The sequence below is a fragment of the Nuphar pumila genome, chromosome 1 (genome assembly GCF_984573655.1).
Source record: "Nuphar pumila chromosome 1, dmNupPumi1.hap1.1, whole genome shotgun sequence".
In the NCBI taxonomy this organism is placed as follows: Eukaryota; Viridiplantae; Streptophyta; class Magnoliopsida; order Nymphaeales; family Nymphaeaceae; genus Nuphar; species Nuphar pumila.
Window position 1 is genome coordinate 36,967,348 of NC_143249.1, and position 8,116 is coordinate 36,975,463.

Sequence of the window (8,116 nt, forward strand, 5' to 3'; positions counted from 1 at the left end):
GTATTTTAGTTATTTTAATAAGATTTAATCCATCTAATGTTAAACAGATTAACCCTTGAAAATTGTCAAATAATAACCTCTGACATTATCTTGAAAAAATGTCATTCTTTTTTTTTTCCGTGTTCTCTTTTGAAATTAAAAAATATTCACCCATTCTTATAAAACAAGAAAAATAAAATATTTTGAACGGTTAATTATGAAGGTTATTATTGTATTTTGACTTACTATTTGATGAATTAATAGATCAGTAAGGGACGGAAGCAGATCAGGTCATGCTGAACATGAGCTGCTCATGCCGACATCGTGGCCATCGGATTTGCATTTTAAAAAGTCCAAAAGTCAACAAAACCACGTGGCATTAATCCAAAATGCAAGCAGACGGCCACCATGTCGGCATGAGCAAAAACGCTCATGTTCAGCATGACCTTTGAAAGAATTGTGGGGTTACAATATTCTGTGTGAAGACCTTCACATCCCCCCATTATATATACAAACACCAAGAGGGAGATCATGTCCCAACAGAGAGAGAAAGAGTTGTCATTCAATTTTAATTTGCTTGATTCCTTTAGAGAGAGAGAATGTCCAACCAAATCATTCCGGGGTTTCGCTTCTACCCTACGGAGGAGGAATTGGTAGGGTTCTACCTTCATCACCAGCTTCTCAATATTGGAGATGACAGATTTGCGTGTGCGATACCTGTTGTACCAGTCTATCAGCACGATCCCTGGCACCTCCCAAGTCTCTCTCTCTCTCTCTCTCTCTCTCTCTCTCTCTCTCTCTCTCTCTCTCCATGCATGCTGGTTATGTTAATTGTGAAAGATGATCCATCATTATTAAGTCTTTGCTTGTATTTCACCAACAAGCCATGCATCAAATAGTTTTTGTTTTTTGAAAGGCAAGCTGGGGTTAGGCAGACCCCTACCAGTTATGCAACGATACCATTGGGATTTGAACTTGCAAGGTCCCAACACAAGGTGACGTGCACTAGTTGCACCTACCAGACGAGGGGATTCTCCCGTTGGTAACAAACGTATGCTTTCCGTTTCAAAACAGCTAAAAAAATACTTGGAAAACAAAGGTGTGCTTGCCTGTAGTATATGTTCTGGCAGAGAAATTGCACCATATTTCGTGGATGTCCTACATGGGGTCCAAGCTCAAGATATGGAAATATTACTAATGGTGTATATGGGAGGAGATGAGCCAAGTAGGGGATGTTCAAGCTCTGGCTGCCAACTAACTGAGCAAAGCTTCGGTTTGGTTGTTCAAGTTTGAGCTAACCACGAGCCATTCACGAGCTTAGACCTCCCTTCGGCAAAACCACTCACAAGGGCTCTCCACACCTAGCTATAGGTGAGTCGACTTAAGGCTTTCAAGTTCAAGTCCATAACTGAGGTCTGTGTCCTTTGCCGCAAGGGCTAATCCAAATGAGAAACTATCCCTACTAGGCAAGGGGGAATGCTCGTAGAGTTTTACACTGCAGACATGGATTCAGGTCTTGTTTCAAAAACTAGACTCAGATCGGACCCGTTTGGGCCGGGGCCGGCTAGTTGTCCATCCCTATTAATGGCAACATCATTAAATATATTATAGTTCTGTAATGCTCTTAACCAGCTTATTCGACGGGTGAAATGAGATAGCTGGATTGATAGATCGTACCGACTGCCCCGCTCAACTAGGCTATTCCCTTCGGGGCTAGTTTCAAGATAAAAAAATATTATATGTTCATAACTCGTGTCTCCAGTTGTTTTTCTGATGATAGATGGGACGATTGTTCATCCCTTGGTGAGTGTACTCACCATGTTCTTGTAAATATTTTGAAGCTGTGACTCGCTTTTCCTTTTGTGTCATAAAAAAGAAGACATATCTTTTCCTGTATTGTGTGCAGAAATGGCTGGAAAAGTATGCTTAGGAGACACAGAGCAGTGGTTCTTCTTCTGCCCAAGGCAAGAAGCAGAGGCTCACGGCAGGAGACCCAACAGGGTCACTCCCTCTGGTTACTGGAAGGAAGCTGGCAGGCGTGGATACGTGTACTCCTCTGACAACAAGCAGATTGGGGTGAAGAAAACACTTGTTTTCTACCAGGGCAAGCATCAGAATGGTGAAAGGACCCAATGGAAATTGAAAGAGTACAATTCTCTTACCCTTCAAGGTCCTTCATCTTCCGTTCTGGCAAATTTGGGGGTAAGTTTACTATAAACTAATCAATATGCAACCTCCTATTCATTTGCATTTCAATAACAAATGTTTAGGTCGCTGGGCTATATATATATATATATATATATATATATATATATATATATATATATATATATATATATATATATATATATATATATATATATATATATATATATATTACACAAACGGGAGAGAGTAACAATGGACGGGGGTGCAAGCCTCGGACGGGCGAATGCGAAATCGCTCACCATGCGTTCCCAAAGGCGCCTTTACGGCGGTTGCGACAGCCACTAAAAACCCTTTTTGCACAATTAAATCTCACTTATGCGCCCGTATGAACGTCACCTCCACTGTTTGGCTGCCCACCAATACTCCCGTCTCTCTCTCTCTCTCTCTCTCTCTCTCTCTCTCTCTCTCTTATATATATATATATATATATAGAGAGAGAGAGAGAGAGAGAGTACGATGAAAACATGTTAAATGGGCTTTTTTATATATTTGTTTTATTTTTAAATTTTTTGACCACATAGATGTGATCTACATGCTTAATTTTATAAGGATTAGCTCTTAGAGCATTTCACACGGGGGAGGATTTTGTTTTTATAAGGTTTGAAAAATCAATAGCCCAAAGTTTGTAAATTTTTTAGGTTCTAAATATTGCTTTTTTTGCAGAAAAAACATGACCCAAGTATCGATTCGTAGTAAATCAACCATATCAGAATTACGAAAAAAAAAACTCATGTTTTTCACCACTATACGTGTGTGTTCCTTCGCCCCCTTGGCAAATAATGCCAAATTCAAGTTCATGATAATGACAATCTGAATCACTCAACTGGTAAACCTCCATCGGAACCTGAACTTTTCAGGTGCAAGGTTCATTAGAGAGTGAACATGCACCTAATACATATGCCAATTAACGTTACTTTACTAGGATAATGCACCAAAGTGGGATATGACGAAAAATATAGCACTATATACATGTCAATACCCACCTACAAACTAGGATTGGATATATCTTCCATGATCATCATAATCACAGTAATTTCAACAATAAATTGATTCCATTATTTTATCGTGGGGCCATTGATAATGCAATCCTAACTCGAATTTAATCGCAGATTCGACGCGAGATCAGTCTATGCCGGCTATATGTAAAATCAGGTTGCACACTATTGGATCGCCGACCACCACTGGACGATAATATATCTGGGCTGCAGACGCTGTAAAATCTGTCTGATGCAAGTGCAAGATGCAACCTATTATGATCAGAGATACATGACTCCACTACTTTGAGAATCATCAAGTGATGCATGATGTTCTGTATGGAATTGGCTCTGCCACCATAACTCTTATCAGAAAATCAAGTGTGTTTTACTTTAAATAGACTTTGCAGGTCTTGGCTTAATTATAACTGCATTAGTAATCTAGATATCACTCTCATTTATATGTAAAGAACAGTTTGTAAGTGCTAGCTCATGCATGAAACTATAGCTATCCGTTTGTTAATTTTCGCAAAGAAATGGAGTATGATAGATAATTTTGAGACTTGGCTCTTGTTGGAAGTGCAAATGGTTGATTATTTTGTCTCCACCCTTTAATATTAATGGCTAATTAATCTTATTTAGATATAATGCCAATATCAGAAATCATGTGGAACACCATTGAATACCTGGCTTCTAGTTATAGAGAATAAGGTCACAGGAAATTAAAGAAATATTGCATTTTATAAGTGTTAGAGATGAGGAGATCTATGGTAAAGAAAAAAAATCCCACCTCCAAGTGGATTTTAGATCATTTTTCCTTAAATGTTGTAACCAGATCCATGTATCACACGGGTACAAAATACAGACATGGATTTGATAATATGCTGATGCATAAATTTATAATGAGGCTAGCACGTCAACTTTCAATAGCTCCCTGCTAGGAGAACTGATCCCATCATCCGACATACGATGGGATTCAAACCATGTTCAATCCTAGCCATCCAACCAATGACTAGGCTCAGTCCACACCTGTAGGGGTAGGCAACCGTTAGGCCCAGCCCACTGATGGACCGGGCCAACAACAGGTCAACGGCTCGCCCGGTTCCTGCCTGCCCATTGGGAAAACCCCACATTAGGCCGGTGGGCTTAATTGGGCCAGTCCTATTATATTATATATATTATATTCTACGTTGTATAACTTATATATATATATATACATGGGCTGAGCCCGGCCACGGCTCAGTTCGGGCTGTGCTTCAGCCTAATTTATAGGCCCAAAAGCCCGACCTGTGGCGCCCTGGGCCAATGCACACCCCTACTCACTTGGATGTCGACTAATCCACCATCTAGATGCATCAATTGGACGGCTATGATCAAATAGATCCTTTGGCATCATATGTCAAAGGATGGGATCCTTTTCTCCCCGATCATTGGCATAAAAAAAAAATCATGCAGGGTGTTGAATTACATTTGGGCACGTTTGCAGGCTAGGTCTTTCTTTCTGGGGCCGGTTTCTTTATGTAAATATTAAAAAAAAGTTGAAGGGATGTCATGAGTTTCAAACCTGAAATTGGCTCTACTCTCATGATGAGAAAGGGAAACCTAAGGTTTTATACCAACGGAGGCTATGAATAAGGCACAAGTCAATTGATCCTGTTTGGTGAACCAAAATCAACAGGTGACTGTCAAAAGAAAAAAATATTTTAATGGTATAGATATGTTTGAAAAATAGAAACGGGTCGGAAACCCGGCAATCCTAAGCTCAATACCCATATCAATGAGGTTAGTGATGAAGCAATAGGTATTCACTACTTGATAACCGGAAAAATTGAGCACTAGTAGTCTTTTTCAATTAGTGTGCTTCATGTTTAAGAAAAGAGATCCATAAGGCATGTTTTCATTTGACTCTATATATATAAAGACAATGCATTCCATGAGGAAGCTAAAATGAAGCATATACATAGAATAGAGGCAAATGCACTCCATAAAACATGTTTGTTTTGGTCACAGGCATAGTGACAAATATCGTGAGATTTATGAAAAATCTCGCTATAATATCGCGAGAAATTACCTGAAAGTTTAAAACGGCAATTTCTCATGAGATTTTGAAAATATCATGAGATTTATGAAAAAAACATAAATACCGTGATTTAAACGCGATATTTACATTTTAAACGGCTATTTATTGCAAAAAAATTGTGTACTTTTATTTTTAAATACTTTTTATTAATATTTTCTTATAAAAATATTTTTTATATTTTTTAATTAATTTTTTTATTGCCAAGATTTTGTCAAAAAAATGCAAGATTTATGATTTTTTTTTTAAATTTCTTCCAAGTTTTTTAAAAACTAGAAATTGCCGATAAAATCGCTTGTCACTATGGTCACAGGTGAAGACCAATCACAAATGAGAAAGTAGAAGTTGTGTGCTCACAGCGTAAAACTCATTGATCTTACCTCTTGCCCCTTAATGAGTAGCCACGCTTCAGCTTGTGAAAGGGTTGACCTTGATGAGTTCCAACCATCTCATGCTCATGTAATTAAAATCAACTTTAATTATTGAAATGGTCTATTCTAAATTGTTAATCAAAATAATATTTTTCCAATAAAAATAAATTGTACTTATCAATGTTCTCTGTATCGGTATCGGTCCTGTTTCGTTTGGCCAACTATTCGGGTGGATCATCGATACCAGGTGGATCATCGATACCAATACTCAAGTGAATCATTTTGAATAACCCAAAAAATAATTTAAAAAATATTACGTGTCAATCAAGAATGTGACACATGTTAGATCTATTAAAATAATATTAAAAAATAATTTTAAGTTTTTTTTATATTTTAAAATAGAATTTCTTAAAGGCACATTTAAACTAGCGAAAAATAAAAACAAAAACATAGAAAATATAATTTACATAAATTTTTTATTTAAGTTTTCCTATTGTAAATCCAATTAAATTCATTAACTCAATAACCTTAGTTTCCAAGGTAATATGGTGGAGATCTGGATCCAGATTTCATGCTAAACACACACTCAAGTCAACCAAACGCAACCCATGAGTTTTTTTTTTTTTTATAGCCCAAAAAAATCACACCCAGCATGAATACCTTCTCGCGCCGCGCTGGCTCGTCTGAACATAGCTACCGTCGTCATGCCAACAGCGTAAAACTCTAAGGCTAGGACCCCTGCCCCCGGAGTCTTGCACATAGGCCCATGAAAATTAAACCTTAACTGCCGGTCTAGCATCTAAGGCCCCCCACCTACTTGGCCACCCCCCATCCCCCACCCCCACCCCCCCTTAGGAACACCTAACCCGTGAGTTACTTGGGCAATTTCGTCACAAGGAATCAAATGGGGTTCAGAAAATTGACGAGAGAAATATGGCACTCGTAAGACTTATTCCACGCTTGTTTGGTAGCAGTTGTTAACACACGTCTCCAAATGATGGGACGTTGCAAGTTCAAAACCCAATGGAATGTTAACTGGTGGGTCTGCCTAACCCCACCCCCAGCTTGCCTTTAAAAAAAAAATCGTGCCACGCATGGTCATTACTATTAATGATTGCACATGTAACAGTTAATAATAACTGGGGAACTCGGTCCCGAGTGGACCGGTTCACACTGATTATGGCTGAATACCAACCCTAGTTTTGGTTCAAAACGAGTTAAACTCGAACCATCACTCGGTTGGGATCCCACTCGGACTGAGTCACCAAGTTAACCGGATTAAACTGGTGAGTTGGCCATGTAACAAAAAACTTCTTTTTCGATACAATAAAACAAAAAAAAAAGATCAGGTGCAATTAGGGATGGCAGTGGGGCGGGGCGGGGCGGGGCGGGGGACAAGGTTTCCACCCCCGCCCCACCTCAAGATTTTATCCTCCACCCCCGCCCCGCCTCCCTGGCGAGGATGGATTTTATCCTCCACCCCCGCCTTCATCCCCGTTTCATGTCCTCCATCCCCGGTTCAAACAGGGATGAGGCGGGGCGGGGCGGGGAAAAGTGGTCGGGGTGGGGTTGGGGCAGGGATATGGTGGGGATGAGGCGGGGACGGGGCAGGGCGGGGAAAAGTGCACGTCCATCCCCGCCTCCACCCCCGGACGGGAATGGATTTTAACCTTCGTCCCCGCCTCCATCCCCGTTTCATACCCTTCATCCCCGGTCCAAACCGGGCGAGGCAGGGCAGGGCCCCGCTTTCCCCCGGTCCACTGCCATCCCTAGGTGCAATGTGATTGTACACTTTTATAGCATTCCGCTGCCGCTGATGGCCCTCCATCATTTATTGGGCCCCACCCTCGACCACCCATCTCTCCAACTCTTATCTCTCTCTCTCTAACAATGCCGCCAAAATGGTGGGGCCGGTGACTGTTTCAGTTTTGTGTTCCAAAACAGATTAAAGAGTTGGAATGCAAAGAGGGCGGCGAAAAGATTTGATGTGCGGCGGATTTTGTTAGATTCCAATTCAGATGTAACCCCATTGATACGTTAAGTATGATAGGATTGTATTCTTCTGACATAAAAATATGATTTTTTTTTGGAGGGTTAAAGATTCGGTAGATCATAAAACTAATTTTTCAACCCTTCGAAAAGCCAACGTACACTACGGGCAAGTTTCTGCTAAACCAAACATGCAGATAACATTGAAAAAGTCTTAAGTACAAAAAACAAGGTTATTTACCCAAAATGATAGCATTTTTTATTATTATGATGACAAAATCCTCACTGTAGGTGGATAGTGGGCCTGCCCCATGTGAGGTAAAACCTCATGTGAGAACACATTGACCCTGCCTTATGTGCCCCGGCTGCAATGGAGATGTGGACACACCTGTGTGCCCAACAAGTTCTTGGTTTGCTCAAGTTTTTCACACTTGGAAGCATTTTACCTGAAAGACGGTTTAATTATGAAATATTAGACATTTTTATTATCAAATTTATCAAAAATCTTAAATGACTTT

General features: G+C 39.9%; 1 long non-coding RNA gene across 1 annotated transcript; it reads left to right on the forward strand.

The window, feature by feature from the left end:
* Positions 1-659: 659 nt before the first annotated feature.
* LOC149848702 (uncharacterized) lies at positions 660-3,717 on the forward strand. The gene is made up of 3 exons (XR_016433060.1): positions 660-738; positions 1,886-2,181; positions 3,297-3,717. It is a non-coding gene; the product is annotated as an uncharacterized LOC149848702 (long non-coding RNA).
* Positions 3,718-8,116: the final 4,399 nt, after the last annotated feature.